Source organism: Rana temporaria, chromosome 7 (assembly GCF_905171775.1).
Source record: "Rana temporaria chromosome 7, aRanTem1.1, whole genome shotgun sequence".
In the NCBI taxonomy this organism is placed as follows: domain Eukaryota; kingdom Metazoa; phylum Chordata; class Amphibia; order Anura; family Ranidae; genus Rana; species Rana temporaria.
Window position 1 is genome coordinate 194,725,288 of NC_053495.1, and position 17,436 is coordinate 194,742,723.

General features: G+C 46.6%; 1 protein-coding gene across 2 annotated transcripts in view; it reads left to right on the top strand.

The window, feature by feature from the left end:
- GNG12 (G protein subunit gamma 12) overlaps positions 1–17,436 on the top strand; it is a 184,134-nt gene that overhangs the window by 18,498 nt on the left and 148,200 nt on the right. Inside the window, exon 2 of one of the 2 annotated variants that reach the window (XM_040360734.1) lies at positions 16,468–16,548. The exons of the other annotated variant lie outside the window; for it this stretch is intronic. The gene's annotated coding sequence lies outside the window, so the exon portion shown is untranslated. The remainder of the gene's footprint in view (positions 1–16,467; positions 16,549–17,436) is intronic. 2 annotated transcript variants of the gene reach the window in all.

The window sequence follows — 17,436 nt, forward strand, 5'->3', positions numbered from 1 at the left end:
GCAGTGCCGTGCATGCTAGACAAACAAAATAAAGTGTTTTTGGCTTCTGCTATGGAGGAAAAAATTCACACCAGTGCAACTCAAAAAAAAAAATAAAGTTTTTATGAAAGCAGCCATTTGCAAGTCAGTGTGTGGTTTTGATGTTGGGCTTTAGCTGCTTTGTAGATGAATCTTTATATGTCATGAAGCAGCTTTTCCCTGACTCATGGCCTCATACTAGTTCTAGGGTGGTGAAGATAAACCTATTCTCTGAGTCGCTTCCCTGGATCTCGTATGCAGTGCAATAATTTGAGAACGACTGCTTCCATCCTTCTCATTGCCTCTTGAGTTTGGCACTTGCCGTATTTTCCGGCGTATACGACGACCTTTTTTTGTTTAAAAATTTGCCTCAAAAATCGGGGGTCGTCTTATACGTCTGATGCAGAAAGGCCAGACTGAGGGCTTCCATTGTTCAAAAGCCGCGCCTCCTCCGCGTGCTGTTCCGTTATAGGCGGAACACTCGGTTTCCCAGCAGAGCCTGTGTTCAGTGTTCCGTCTATCATGGACGTTGTCTCGTCCTCGGGGGCGGCTGCACCAAAAATACAAATTTTAATCATTTGACTTTATTTCTCAAACTTAGCCTTGTTCTGAAATCTCAGAGATGATTGGAAATCCACTTAAATACATTTCACAAATAAACGGTAACTTTCCCATCTGTCCCGATTATTGAATCAGTATGGATCATCTGCAGTATCAGGTGCATTGTGGGTATTTTACATCATTAGAGACTGTTCTCAGTAAGACTTCATCAGTGTGATAATTAAATCAACAAGAGTCTGTTCATATAATGAGCCCCTGCCCTTCTATGTACCACAACATATAGACATTTGGTGTTGTGCTCCTATAGCCAGAAATATTGCAGGTGCGCTGTCATGTGTTGTGAGTTGTTAAAAGAAAAGTATTGTATTATAAAAAAAAAGGAACAATCATACTTGCCTAGGTGGCTGCAGCACCGATTCAGCTGCAGCTGTCCCCTGCCGCCTCTTAGCCCTGGTTCACACTGCTGCGTTTTGACATTCGATTTCACATGTCAAATCTGCGGCATTTGCCGGCAATGACACCATCCTAATTGGTGCAACCATCGCATCTGCGGCGCTGCACTGATTTCAAAAAGTAGTTTCTGTACTTTTTGCGATTTTGGCCCGCGATTTACATTGACATCTATGCAGAAACCTGCACAGATGTCTTTGTAATCGCGGCCGAAATCGGGACTGACAGGCGGGAGTCAAATCGTGCGAGTTCAGCCGAACTTGAACGGCTTCACTCCCACAGCCCAGTGTGAACCTGGGCTAATGCCGACGGGAAAACAGGAAAACTGCGAGCAAAAAAATGAGAACTTGTTCTTTACGCCATGATTTTCTGAGTTTTCGGAAACACTGCAGTGGAGCATACACACGGCCGGTTTTCCCGACCAAAGCTGTCATGGCTGTTTTCCTGTCGGGGAAAACCATGGGGGAGCAACCGAGCAGGTTCTCGGTTTTCCCGGCGCACTTTTGACCGCCGGGAAAACCAATCGTGTGTACGAGACATAAGACTGAGACTCTGCTTTCGGTCCTCGTCCTGCAGAGAGCTGTGACGGTCAGTTACTGTCTCTTTGTTCTGCACCTCCAGCGCTCACTGGAGCGCTGGGCTGTGGAAGGGGTGGGAGCAGCTGGTGTGAATACCAACCTTATGGTTGGCATCTTTTCCGAGCCAGGTATGTGATGTCAGCCTACAGCGGGTTAAAAACGGGTTACAGGAGTACAGAACGAAATGCACTCCTTTGATCCGCAGGAGAAGCGCAGACAAAGCTTTGGCTATACTTCACCTTTTTAAGTGTCCAACAATGCATGTGAAGGAACACAGTCATAGGTGTAAATAGGCCCTATGTCTTTGACACAAGCTTCAGCCTGTATAAGGGCTCATTGACAGAGGTAGCTGCCAGCAGATTCTTGCCAGCGGAGGAACAGCTGCATGCACACAATGTATGACAACCGCAGCGGCACCTTTCAGATTTGTACTCTGTACGAATCAATGGCTGGCGCTGCTGCTGTTATCATGTAACTGCTGATCCTTGCGATTACATGCGAATAGGGACTGTAGGTTGCCAATCTTTATGCACCCGTAGCACAAAGTGTTGCTGCGTCCACAGGTTTCATTTAGGTGCCTTTTGAATTTGGCAGCCTATCCTATCATTCGCTTGTCTGATTAAATCCTAAACCAGTTTGTACATAAAGCTTTTACAAATCATTTGCAGAGCTTTCAGCAAGCTTAAAGAGACACACTGTCCTATTACCAACGCAGGGCAAAGTGTGTGTTTCTGCAAAGCCTCACCATCCCCCCCCAGGACCCACCTATACCCTAAAAATATCTTCTGTTTTTGGGTATAAAGACATGCTGTGCATGTGCCCGGGCATCACCACTCACCTGGGTCACCAACACAACTGGATGTGGAAGAGCAAGCAGCGTGGAGTGGATGTTTTTCATTTAGTTACCGTATATACTCGAGTATAAGCCGAGTTTTTCAGCACATTTTTTTTTTTTTTTTTGCTGAAAAATGCCCCCCTCGGCTTATACTCGTCACCTTTTTGCGCCTGATCTCCTGGACTTTGGGGACCCGGAGCTTGGCACACATGCAGCCCCATTTCTCCTCTACAAGTGTGCAAAGTTTGTTGTCTGGGGGACCTACAGCTGGGGGGCGCCGATTTATTTTAGTGGTGCACCGAAATGGAAATTTCAGAACCGAAAAAAAAAACCGAAATAAAAAAAAATGTCAGGCCGAAACCGAAAATTACTTTTCTTTTCTTTTTTTTTTCTTTTTATAATTACTATTTTTTTTATGGTGATATTTATTTATTTTTTGAGTGGGGGGTAGTGGATTGTCAGTGTGGTTTTTTTTTTTTTTTTATTATTATTATTTTTTACATTTTATTTTTTATTATTTACATTTTATTTTTTACATTTATTGCAATTTTTTTTTTTTTTTTTTAGTCAGCCCTGTTGGGGGGGGGGGGGGGCTTTGGTGAGATATCAGGGGTCTTAACAGATCTCTGACATCTCCCCTCTGAGACAGAGAAAGGGACTAGGGACACAGATTCCCCAATCCCTTTTTCTGCAGCTTCAGCTGCGCTGAAAATGAATGGACAGAAGACAGCCGCTTCTCTTCATTCATAAACTGAAACATTGTAAACACAGTTTACGATGTTTCAGTTATGTGAATGGACTGTCGGTCATCACTGACTGTCCATTCGGAACAGTAAGGAGCCGGATTTACGGGCTCCTACACGCTCTCCATCCTGACAGTTCCAGGGGGTGGAGGAGGAGCACGGAGAGAGAGAGAAACACGGCGGGGGACACGGAGGGAGAGAGAAACACGGCGGGATACACAAAGGAAGAGAGAAACACAGCGGGATACACAAAGGGAGAGAGAAACACGGGGGGGACAAGGAAAAACCGAGGGGGACAAGGAGGGAGAGAGACTGCAGCAAAACGGAGGGGGGCTGGAGGAGGACACGGGACAGGCATCGGTGATCGTGCGGGCAGTCATTATGGACAATTTTTAAGCTGTTTCGGCATGTCCCCAAAACGGCTGTTTTCGGCCGATATGTATCGGCCACCGATATATTGGTGCATCCCTACCGATTTTTTTTTTTTTTTTTCAAAGCCGGGCACCCCTTCCATAGACTCCCATGTTAAACTAGTCTAGTCATGGGCACAGTGATGCATGGGCACAGTGAGGCATGCACATGGACACAGTGAGGCACAGTGAAGCATGCAGATGGACACCCTAGGCTTATACTTGAATCAATACATTTTCCCATTTTTTTGTGGTAAAATTGGGTGCCTTGGCTTATACTTGAGTATATACAGTAGTTACATCTGCTGTACACATTTTGTGTGTGTGTTTTTATATATTCTGCTTTTATTTTTTTTTCCAATGCAAGATTAATTAACATCTGCACACCAGCACATCTGTCGCCTTTTCATAATTAATCCACTTTTCAGAATCATTCATGTGAATTCTCCAGGATTTAAAGGGGGATTAGTATGCAGTTAACATGACTTTTTAAATCCACGCTGCACATATTAAACCAATTACAGATAGCTTTAATCAAATGTTGAGCTGTCAAAACATATTTATTTATCTCCATGTCCTGCCAAGCATGTTTTTAAATGCCAAACTAAAAAAAAAAAAATCTGTAAAAGGAATTAAACCCACGCACACTATCCAGATGATGGCGGCAGTTTAAAGAGAAACTGTCACAATGACTGCTGTGTGTCACAGGGAAAGGATCCTGTGCAGTGCCGGAAGCTGCCTTTGCCAGATTTCCAGGAGCAGCGCCTGTCACAGGACTAGTGTTGCTCTCTGGGATAAGGACATTCAGCCCTAGGTGGGAACTTTGGGCCAAATCCACAAAAAACCTGCCTAACTTAACTTTTAGCAGTTAAGTTACACTGGCAGAAAATTTCTACCTAAGTGCCCGATCCACAAAGCACTTACCTAGAAATTTTCGGCTGTGTAACTTACAGTTGTGTTCAAAATTATTCAACCCCCCACTGAAATTGATTGTTTTGGCCAGTTTGACATTGATTTTGATCATTCAGTCATCCTGCTTACAATTAAATCAAAGAGGCACGTGTAGGTCAGATAAATATAACATAACATTTATAATAAAATAACCACAAATGTCTTTTCTGTGCTTACATCATTATCAGTTTTATTCAACCCCCAAGTGACATTCAATCTTAGTACTTAGTACAACATCCTTTTACAGTTAGAACAGCTTTTAAACTTGAAGCATAGCTTGAGACAAGTGTCTTGCAGCGATCTACGGGTATCTTCGCCCGTTCGTCATGGGCAAAAGCCTCCAGTTCAGTCACATTCTTAGGCTTGCGCACTGCAACTGCTTTCTTTAAGTCCCACCAGAGGTTCTCAATCGGATTTAAGTCTGGTGACTGCGATGGCCACTCCAAAATGTTCCAGCCTTTAATCTGCAACCATGCTCTAGTGGACTTGGAGGTATGCTTGGGATCATTGTCCTGTTGAAAGGTCCAACGTCTCCCAAGCCATAGGTTTGTGACGGACTGCATCACATTGTTATCCACTATCTCCTGGTACTGAAGAGAATTCATGGTACCTTGCACACGCTGAAGCTTCCCTGTACCAGCAGAAGCAAAACAGCCACAAAGCATGATTGAACCCCTGCCATGCTTCACAGTAGGCAAGGTGTTCTTTTCATCATAGGCCTTGTTCTTCCTCCTCCAAACATAGCGTTGATCCATGGGCCCAAACAGTTTCATCAGTCCACAGAACACAATCCCAAAACTTCTGTGGTTTGTCCACATGACTTTTGGCATACTGCAGTCGACTCTTCTTATTCTTTAGAGACAGCAAGGGGGTGCGCCTGGGAGTTCTGGCATGGAGGCCTTCATTACGCAGTGTGCGCCGTATTGTCTGAGCAGAAACTTCAGTACCCACATCTGACAAATATTTTCTCAGTTCCTCAGCAGTCACACGGGGACTTTTCTCCACTCTACGCTTCAGGTAGCGCACAGCAGTCGAAGTCAGCATCTTCTTTCTGCCACGACCAGGTAGCGTTTCAACAGTGCCCTTTGCCTTGAATTTGTGAATGATGCTTCCTATGGTGTCTTTTGGTATGTTTAACATCTTTGCAATCTTCTTATAGCCATTGCCCTTCCTGTGAAGAGTAATCACCTCTTCTCTTGTCTTCCTGGACCATTCCCTTGACCTCACCATGTTTGTAACCACACCAGTAAATGTCTAGAAGGAGCTGAGTATCACAGTCATTTTAAAGCTGCCTAATTAATGCTTATTAGGCTTTATTGCTGCTCCCTGACATCCACAGGTGTTTTCAATACCTGATTGAAATTGAACTTCAATGAACCTCTGTTCCTCAGAGTGGTAGTCTTTAAGGGGTTGAATAATTGTGTAAATGAAGAATTCACAAAATAAATATTTACTACTGTATTACAAAACCGATTGATGTCATTTTAGTTGCATATGCTTCTTTAAGAAGTCCTTGTAGGATTTCATTCTGAATACAATTACAAATGTACACTAAATTCCCTAAAACCCTTTACAGCATTGGGGGGTTGAATAATTTTGAACACAACTGTAAGTGCCTCCGTCGCAAGGCGGTCTTCTCATCCAGGGGGCGATGACAATTTAAATGAGGCGCGCTCCCGCGCCGGACGTTCTGCGCATGCGTGTGACGTCATTTTTCCCGACGGGCAGCGCGCGAAATTACGTTACGTCGGGCTTTGTGGATTGCGACGGGACAATAAAGTTGTGTCGGGTAAAAAAAAAGTTACGCGGCGAAAAATAAAATTTGAAATTTAAAAAAAATAGCAGCGATCGAAAAAAAGGTATGTTTTTACAAGGTGTAAACAGTTTACACCTTGTAAAAGCATCCCTAATTTTACGTATGCAAAACGTAACTTACGCAGAAAACACAAAGCTAAAAAGCTTTGTGGATCTGCCTAAGTACTCATTTGCATACGCAAAGCGGCATTTCGTCTCGAAATGCCCCCAGCGGCGGATGCGGTACTGCATCTTAAGATCTGACAGTGTAAGTGTCTTACAGATGTCAGATCTTATGCCTATCTTTGGAAAAATCCTTCTGAGGATCAGTTCCAAAGATAGGCACAGGGATACGCAGGCTGAACAGCAGTTCCGCCTGCGTATCTCTTTTGAGGATTTGGCCCTTTGGCTTTAGCAGGTAACAGATGGACTTTTTATTAGTAGTAAAATGTGGATGGTATAGTCTGTGTTTGTTTTTTTGTGTCTTGTTGCTGAACCTGGAAATGAAAGCTGTTCTGGCCAAAGGTTCTTTATCTTCCTTGATGTTTATTTTTGTAGAGCACTGTTACTTCAGGAAAGATTCTGTCTTTTCTTGGCAGGGTAGCTTGTTTGTGGTAAGAGAAACAAATCTGTTTTCCGTGAATGCATTTTTTTTCCCCCTTAAAGCGGCGTTCCACCCGTGTTTTAATAAACCAACACTTGTCTGCACCACGGTCCAGCGATACGGCTGGCCGGAAGGCTCACTCCTCTCCCCCTCCTCTCTTCAGTGCTGTCATCGTAACTCTGGGCACCCGGCCGTGACGGCTTCACGTCCGGGCGCGCACTGTGCATGCGCGAGTCGCGCTACGCTCTCCTATTGGCAAGCCAATCTTCTGGGACCTGATTGATTGATTTAATAGATTTATAATGCGCCAAATACTGACCCATCAGGGCAGTGTCTAAGCGCAGACCTGAGTTGTGTCCCAGAAGGGAGGGGGCCGTCTAGGGTGAGAGGAGTCTCCGCCTAGGCGGCCAAAAAAAGGAAGCAGGACAGTAAGTCCCACTAAAAGTAATGTAAACACCCCCCCCCAAAAAAAATGACATGCCAAATGTGGCATGTCAGGGCGAGGAGTGCTTAAAGGGGGAAAGTTCCACTTTTACTATCGGGTTTCCCCCGAAAATAAACCGGGTCTTATATTAGTTTTGGCAACAAAGTAGGGCTTATTTTCGGGTAGGTCTTATGTGCGGTCTTCTCTCCCCATCTCCCTCCCTGCCTGTCAGGAATCCCCAGTGGAACAGTAAAAGTGGCTGAAAAACTCCAGCATGCACTGTATCACACAATGAAAACTGTACCTTTCATGTGTGATGAGCACCGCTCCCATGACCCGCCGGAGCACTGCAGGGGGGGGGGGCCGAGATCCCCCACTCGCAGAAGAGAAGAGCAGAGGGAGATCAGCTGAGCGCCGCTAGGCGCTTCCATGCTTTGCCAGGCGCTTCCATGGTTTGCCGGGGATTTCCTCCCCTATGCGGACCAAGGCCACCCCAGAACTGTATGAACCGGCTCCATTGAGAGCCGGGCGCACTCCCCTGTCATGCGAATTGGAATGCAGGGAATCCTGCATCCAATTTGCAGATGTGTGAGCCCAGCCTCGCACAAAGAGGGTGCAGACCAAGACATTGTACCGTATTTATCGCGGTATAACGCGCTCCCACATATACCGCGCACCCCTAAAGTTGCCCCGAATCCTGTGGAAAAAGTTTTTTTTGTACTTACAGTTTTGGTGTCTTGCGCGGCGTCCATCGGCGGCCTCGTCGGGTCCGGTGTCCTCTTCGTCGGGTCCGGCGTCCTTCTGCGGCTTCGGGTGTCCTCTTCGTCGGGTCCGGCGTCCTTCTGCGGCTTTGGGTGTCCTCTTCGTCGGGTCCGGCGTCCTCGCTTCCTCCCCACTCATTTCCCGCGCCGAGTTTGAATACTGCGCCGACATATACAGAGCGCAGTACACTCGTGTATTGTCGGCAATGCTCGGCAACTCTCGCGCTGACGTCCTGTACGTCCAGGACGTGAGCGCGGAAGGAGCCGAGACTGCCTGACTATACCCGAGTGTACTGCGCTCGGTATATGTCGTCGCAGTATTCAAAACTTGGCGCGGGTATTGGCGTATACCGCGCACCCATGATTTTGCCCTGATTTTCAGGGCAAAAAAGTGCGTGGTATACGCCGATTAAATACGGTAATTTAAATGGGGAGAAGATCAGATGCATGGAGACCACGGGCAATACTGGTGACTAGTTCTTTGCCGCTTGCTTGTCTTTTTTTTTTTGGCCATTGCTTACAGAGTTCAGGTCCCCTTTAAAGTCTGTCATAGCCTAAAACGTGAGGACTGAGGTAACGGTTCTACTGAAGAACCTTTTGCTGGTCATGTCATTTCCAATTACCCCTTGGGTCTTGACTCTCAGTTCAACCATTATCCATTATGCCCTCCTCAGCTTTGCCATTTTACAGCCTGGGCCAGAATCCAAGAAGCTCTGTGGTGACAAAGGGATCGATTGCAAGTCTAATTCAGGTAATAAATGTTACAACACTTCAACTGCATCTAATGTGTGTGTGTGTTTTTTTTTTTTGGTTTTGTTTTTTTAAACCTTGAAGGATATCGTCATGTTCCTTTAAGATCTTTAGAAAAGCGTTCCCCAATTGAGTCTTGGCTGTGGATTCCTTTTTGTTGGAGTAATGCTCTTTCGCTGGAAGTTGAAAGCTAGCCACAGGCTGTCAGGATGGGAGATGAAAAGTGAAAAAGTATTATTGTGCTCTTTGCAAGAAGATTCAGGTCCAGACTGTGGAATATCTACCATATTTATCGGCGTATACCGCGCACTTTTTTGCCCTGAAAATCAGGGCAAAATCGTGTGTGCGCGATATACGCCGATACACGCTTCCCGCGATGAGTTTGAACCACCGCGCCGGCATATACCGAGCGCAGTACACTCGGGTTTTGTCGGGCAGGCTCGGCTCCTCTCGCGGTCACGTCCTGTGCGTCCTGTACGTCCTTTACGTGAGAGGAGCCGAGCCTGCCCGACTATACCAGAGTGTACTGCGCTCGGTATATGCCGGCGCAGTGGTTCAAACTCAGAGCGGGGAGGACACCACGATGGCCGCCGATGGACGACGGGCAAGACACCGACGAGGGGCATCCAAACTGTAAGTATTTTTTTTTTTTTTTCAGGAATTTTTCTTCAAGTTCGGGGGTGCTATACGCCGGGGCGCGCAATAGGCCGATAAATACGGTACTAATAAATCCAAGTAGTCCATACAATTATTATTTTTTTCTGACGTAGAGTATTTGTGGGACTTTGCGGATAGACTTTTAACCAAGTGTTGCAGCTCATATTTTGTAAAATGGGGCGCCATAGGTTTACTTTAACCTAGAGCTGCACAATAAATCGTTCAAAAAATCGTGATCTTGATTTAACTCCCCTCACAATCTCTATTGCAGAGTTTGCTGATTTCTTTCATGTAACAAGTGTAGAGACTTCTCTGCTCACTCAAGAAAAAAATCAGGGCAGTCTGCCAAGTTTTTAACAACATGAAACATTGTAACAGCTTCCTTCTTAGATCAAAGGGATAAACTTCTGTGTGTAAATGCAGGAAGTTTAACCACTTAGTGGCAATTCACCCTACTGCGACGTGGGTTCCGACTTGTGTCACCCCCAATTCGCGCGACATGAGAAATTCAATTGAAGTGAATGAGAGCCGTCTTAATGTACACTACTGAAGTTGCTACGACTTCAGAAAAGGTTCCTGTACTACTTCAAGGCGACTTCTAAGCAACTTGTACCCATTGATTTCAATAGAAGTTGCCTCCAAGTCAGATCTCTGTCTTAACTGAAGCAAATTTACAGGAAGAGAAAATGGTTTACTCAGGCAAACCCCTCCCTCCCACAGAGCTGATTATTCTGTGATTGGCCACAGCCAAAGTCGCCTGTCCTGGAGGCAATTTTAGGTCGTATTGACTCGAGTATAAGCCTAGGGTGTGCATTTGTATGCCTCACTGTGTCTATGCCCATGCCTCACTGTGCCCATGCCTCACTGTGCCCATGACTAGACTTGTGTTTAACATGGGAGTATATAGAAGGGGTGCCCGGCTTTGAAAAATAGGTGCTCCCCCGCCGTAGGTCCCATAGACAGCAAACTGTGCACACTTGTAGGGCTACATGTGTGACAAGTTCCGGGTCCAGGGGATCTACGGCGGGCCGGTACCGGGTCCCCAAAGTTACAGGAGAAATGACAGTTTAACATGGGAGTCTATGGAAGGGGTGCCCGACTTTGAAATATCGGTGGTCCCCCGGACAACAAACTTTGCACGCTTGTAAAGGAAGAGTAGGGCTATATGTGTGCCAAGTTTGGGGTCCCCAAAGTCCGGGAGATCAGGCTCAAAAAGGTGACTCGAGTATAAGCCGAGGGGGCATTTTCAGCACCAAAAAATGTGCTGAAAAACTCGGCTTATACTCGAGTATATACGGTATGTATTTTTTAGCAGAGACCCTAGGAATTAAAATGGCATTTGTTGCAATATTTTATGTCGCACTGTATTTGCCCAGTGGTCTTTCAAATGCAATTTTTAGGGGGAAAAATACACTTTAATGAATACAAAAAAAAAAAAACAGTAAAGTTAGCCCAATTTTTTTGGTTTAATGTAAATGCTGATGTTTCACCACGAGAATCGTGAGTGAATCGTGATCTATCTTATAAGCAAAAAAAAATCGTGATTCTCATTTTAGCCAGCATAGTGCAGCTCTACTTTAACCCTCCTGCGAGATATACACAGTAAATGGATATGGTAATAAATAGAGCTGTGCTACTCTCAAACAAACATTGTGACAAAATATATATAGTTATGATATAATCCAAAATGTAAATTGCTTATCAAGCGGGTGAAGTCCGCTTGTGTGAAACGTGACGGGAGGAGTGACGTGCTGACGTCATCACGCTACATGTGTTCCCGGAAGGATGGGCATTCTTGCTAGAGCCAGCTTGTTTTATACATGCTTCTTTTAACTACCTTGATGTTGGTGCATTACTTGATTGGTTTTTTAAAGTTTGAGGTTTTACACTATGGAGAGGTTATCTTTTTGAGCATCAATGAGTAATAATACTCTTGAGACCTAGTCTCCAACAGCCGTGCCCTGGTCTATGGATTACAGACTTGGTGAGAGGTGCCATTTGGATATCCCCTTCACTGGATATTGGCCCTTGCTGGGTATTGGCCACAAGCGATTGTGACCTTCCGTAATGGGAGGCCCCCATCAGCTGGTAAGCGAGCATTTCTTGCGGTGGAGGTTGCACTTTTATCCTGTGGTGGTGGAACTAATATTTTGGAAGGACATTTTATTTAACTTGGATTTTGTCCCACTGTTCATGCTGTGGATATATTTGCTTATTATCTTAAAGCAGAGATCCACCCAGAAATGGAACTTCCGCTGATCCGGTTCCTCCCCACCACCTCCGGTACCACATTTGGCACCTTTCGGGGGGTGGGGGGCAGATACCTGTCAAAACCAGGTATCTGCTACCACTTCCGGGGAAAAGGATCGCCCCAATCTGTGCGGCGAACTACGCAATGTCCGCACCCCCCCCCCTTTTTTTTTTTCAGGCGGAACTCCGCTTTAATATGATAAACAATTCACATTTTGTATTATTTTCTAATTTTCACAATTATATTTATTTTGTCACAATGTTTGTTTGAGAGTAGCGCAGCTCTATTTATTACCATAACTGTGAAGACCTGGTGACTCCTAAGTTCTCACGCCTGGAGATCCCTGGAGAGGTGAATCTTTAGGTGGCTCAATAACCAAATCAGTAATGCTAAGAACAAAAAATGTACATATTGGATTTGGGTTGACTTGATCCTTTAATGCAGGGGTGCCCAATCTTTTGAAGAGCGAGGGCCACTTAAGCGACTTGGTAACCGGTTGCGTGCCACAGTGAGCGGAGCGGGTGGATGACAGGCTCGTGTTCACTCTGCATATGGAAAGAGGTCAGACACAGCCCACTCTCCTCTATGGGCCCTCTGATCCAATCAGCCCAGATGGAAGGGACACAAGACCATTCACATCTGACATCAGAATGGAGGGTCAGACTAATCGTGTGAAAGGGGCCTAAGGCTGCTTTCACACTGATGTGCTGTGGTTTGCCCGCACCACACCTGTGGCTTTCCTGTGGGTAAGCTGCACTTTGCCATAGAATTCTATTACATCCTCCAGGTGTGGTGCACTTTCTGAAACTGGACCAAACCCACAGGTAAAAAACCAAAGTCTAAGGCCGGGTACACACGGACAAACATGTATGGTGAAAGCGGTCCGTCGGACCGTTTTCACCATACATGTCTGCCAGAGGGCTTCTGTACGATGGTTGTACACACCATCGTACAGAAGTCCGCGCGTAAACAATACGCGGGGCGTGTCCGCGGTGTCGCCGCGTCGATGACGCGGTGTCGCCGCGACAATGACGCGGCGACGTGGGCGGCCCGCCTTTAAAATGCTTCCACGCATGCGTCGAAGTCATTCGACGCATGCGAGGGACGGCGGGCGCCTGGACATGTACGGTAGGTCTGTACTGACGACCGTACATGTCCGAGCGGGCTGAATTCCAGCGGGCTGTTTTAAAACAAGTCCAGGAATATTTGTCTGCTGGGAAAAGGCCCGGCGGGCAAATGTTTGCTGGAATTCGGCCCGCTCGCGCCCACACACGACCAAACATGTCTGCTGAAACTGGCCTGCGGGCCAGTTTCAGCAGACATGTTTGGTCGTGAGTATGGGGCCGACGGCTCAATGCAGGTAACCCACAGACGCACCAAGCTGCACCTGCGGATCAGTTTGAAAGCAGCCCAGAAACCACTGCAGAACAGATATATGCCCAAATATACTCTGTGATTTTAGTAATAAACGTACCTTTAAAGAGGAAGTAAACCCTTGGATAATTATTTAATTTTTTTAAATACACCGGCAAGAGAAATGCACAGCATACTAGCTTATTATGTGTCACTTACCTGTGATCGAAGCCCTCGAAGTCTACCTCGGTCCCGTACACCGCCGCCGCCATGTCCCCTGGAGCTTCTTCCTTGTTTTCACCGATTCGGCGCTGTGATTGGCTGGAGCGGCAATGACCTCACTCCTGCGTGTGCGCGAAAACACGCCATTAACCGTGTTGATGCCATTCACAAAAACGGCACCGCTCAGTGCGCCTGCGCCGTTGTCCATTTTTGTGAAAATATCTCCTTAAAGTGGAGGTTCACCCTAAAAAAAAATTCTAACATTACATCCAGCATACTAACGACATGTAAAGTATGCTGGTATTTTTTTTTCTCCGTACATACCGTTTAATTGTTATTTTCGCCCAGGCTTCCGGGTTCTGATTCCCGCGGGACTGGGCGTTCCTATTGAAAGCTTAGCTGATTGACGTCTGGTGAAAATCTTCCCATGGCGCATAAAGCGCGTCACCATTTTTCCGTAAATAGCCGACCTGCGAGTCGGCTCTATATGGCGCCTGCGCAGTCAGCTCTACACGGCGGGCGCAGGTGCCGTATAGCGCCGACTCGCATGTCTGCTATTTACGGAAAACTGGTGACGCACCCCTGCTTTAATGTATATTCTAGATCTAGTATGAAAATGAAAGCAGACAGCCGATTGGTGGCTATGCGAAGAATGCTTTTATCATTAGTTCTTAAACAGCCTTTCCCCTCGGTGTAGTTCCTGTATTAATACTGTTGGATACGGCTCCTTTCTATTATCTGTCCTGAAAGTAAATATTCAATTATTAACTTGCCTTAGCTGTACTTCAGTGCAGATATGGAGCGTTTCCTGCCTTTTTCCAGTTTGATGTCTCATATTGCTGTCACTTCCTTGATCTTAGAATAACACCCTGGAAGTTTTAGTTTGTGTGTTTTGGCAGCTCGGTTGCTTTTGATTGCTTCACGAAATGCTTCCTACACCCCATCTGTGTGTTTATGGCTTTTTGTGTTGCAGAGTCAGTCTAAACAGTGATACATTGTGTATGAGTCAGCAGTGCCAGGCCTATTGGATTCAGTATTTGCATATTATGTTATATCTCAAACAGGATGTTTACATTAACTATTTTCAAGGTGAACTTGTGTTTTATGTAGGTCAGAGTAATGTGTAAGGCCCCTTTCACACGGTCGGACCGTTCAAGTCCGCCTGTCAGTTTTGTCGGCGGACCTGAACGGCCGCTCCATACATCTCTATGGAGCATCGGATGTCAGCAGTGAAATGTCCGCTGACATCCGACCCGATCTGCTGAAATCGGACGTATGGTGAAACGTTGCCATCCGTCCTTGGTGGATCGGTTCGGGTGAGATCTGATGAAAATGGACATGCAGGAAAGTAGGAGACTGCGGCGCTGGACAAGTCCCTCCCCGCTCAGTGAGCAGAGAGGGACCTGTCATCCACCGGCTCAGCGGAGAGATCTCCCGCTGAACTGGAAGACTGCTGAAAGCGGATCCGTCCCCAAGTGGAAGGGGCCTTAAAGTGGTTGTAAACCCCCCCCCCCCCCAAAAAAAAACTGCAAGTCATAATGAGTTAGTGTGCATAGCTTACTAGCTCATTATGAAATACTCCCCTTAGATCAAAGCCCCTGCAGTGGTTTCCGTATACAACTCCGGCCGGGACATCGCTCCTGGAGTTACTTCCGGGTATCGCGGGCTCTGGCGCTGTGATTGGCCAGAGCTGCGATGATGGGCCTCACGCATGTGCACGGGAGCCAACGGTAACAGCACACTAGCTAAAGCAATGGCACAAATCTAGTTCTTGTGTGCTATGTGAAGAAGGGGGGAGGGGGGGTTGTCCCTTCCCCTGTCCCTGTCCTTGTCCCTTCCCCTGTCCTTGTCCCTTCCCCTGTCCTTGTCCCTTCCCCTGTCCTTGTCCCTTCCCCTGTCCTTGTCCCTTCCCCTGTCCTTGTCCTTGTCCCTTCCCCTGTCCTTGTCCCTTCCCCTGTCCTTGTCCCTTCCATGTCCCTCCCCTCCAATCGACTCTGAAGCACGCTCTGTTTACTCGGCAAGAACCAGCAAGAAAACTGCTGGCAGAGCTTTCTTTCCGAATATACTGAGCGTGTGTACGAGGCTTTCAGGTTCCTTGTCAAGAAAACTTCCTACAATCTCGACGATAAAAATGGAGAACCTGCTTTCTATTTTCTCGTCGTGATTCTTGGCAGTGTTTTCCTGCCAAGAATCCCGAGCATCTGCCGTGGAAACCAGCGCATGCTCGAAATGACTTTGACGCATGCGCGGTAGCTTCCACGGCATAGGTAGGGTGCAGATGACGTCACCGCGTTCTTGCCTTTCAAAAGAGCCGCGGTTCTTTTGAATGGAGTGTCTGTACACTCGGGCGGCAAGAGATTTTTACCAAGAATGTCGTCAGGAAAAACTTTTATTTTCCTGACAAGATTCTGGCCCGTGTGTACAGGGCTTTAGAGATCTCCTCACTGAGCTCTGCAGAGTCCAGTCGCTTCACTGGGTATATGTGAGGATTTATTTTCCAACCACTTTAAGCAAGGATCGGGATGACGGACCCAAAGCCTGCGTGTTGTCGGTGGCGGCGGCTCGTATTTCTGTTCCTTTTATGGAGGATCTCCACTTTCTCATGTAGTGTTCTTACACTGTGCCTGTCATGTCTCGGTGTCGGGTCTTTTGTTTGTCAGTCTGTCTGTGTGCTGAGTGAGGCCCGTCCTGCCTCTTTTGTAGTTTGACAGATTTATATCTTGCCCTTCAGGTTGTCATGTAGTGTTTGCCTTCATCCAGGTATTATCGGATTACTCCCAGGGCTCATCCTCCCCTTTCAGCAATCGGCGGCGGCGGCACAGTTCTCTCCCAGGACTCGCACACGCCCTGCTGTTTACATACACCAGCACCAGACAATGCTCACTTTTTTCTTTATGACCCGGGTGGTAATAAAGCACTTGCATTTAATGGCCATCTTTGGTCTGGGATGATTGCAGCAGTTGGCTGTCTTCTAAGAATGTTTATAATGAGTGTCTGTGCTTGCTGTGTGCAGAGGGATGAATGTTCCCCACTTTGTATGATTTCTTGTGTTTGAATTGTTATATTTCTCGCTGAAGTGGTCATGTTTTTTGTTTTGTTTTATAGGGATCATCCTAAAGTGCGTTTAACATTTTGGAGTCACTATTGACCTGAAAGTAATTTTTATTGAGACGTTCACAATTACAGGTACATGTTTACTGTCCCATCTATTGATTGTCATATACACATTTGTAATTGTTCTCTGTTTTGGCTGTCTATTTAAAGTGATTGTATAGATTTCCTGTTTTTTTTTTTTTTTTTTCCTTCATTAAAAATAACAAACATGTTATACTTGCCTACTCTGTTGCAGTTGGTTTTGCACGGAGCATCCCCGATCCTCTTCTTCTCGGGTCCCTCTTCTGTGATCATGGACCCCCCCGTTGATTGCCCCCACAGCAAGCAGCTTGCTATGGGGGCTCCCGAGTCGAGGCACAGCTCCATGTATCCATTTAGACACTGAGCTGAGGTTTGGCCCTGCCCTCTCTCTCTCTCCTCATTGGCTAATTGACTTTGACAACAGCAGGAGCCAATGGCGCCGCTGCTGTGCCTCAGGGGGGGAGTTTCGGACGGCTGAGGTAGTCATGGACATCGCTGGATCTAGATAGGGCTCACAGTGCACACATCCCCATTGAGAACGTCTGTTAATGACGAAACGTCGTCTGGGAAGGCGCACACTGACGTCACCGCGTTCCATCTGAAGGAGGAAGGGCTCCGGTACGTCCTGTGCTAGTACCCAGCCGTGGGTCGCCCGCGACCCGGTCCGAAGCTCCGGGACCCGTGAACCCGATCGCCGTTGGAGTCCCGCGATCGGTCCCCGGAGCTGAAGAACGGGGAGAGCTGTATGTAAACATAGCTTCAAGGAAAAATATAGACACAAGGAGCGTCTATGCGGTAATGCGCTGCCAAAATAATCCTAAACTAAGTGGCCAACACAACAAAAAATAGATCACTTTTTGTCACAAATAGAACATAGAAAAAACAAAAGTGTGGCGCTGATGAAAATTGTAAAACAAAGTCCATATGATGGGACAATTG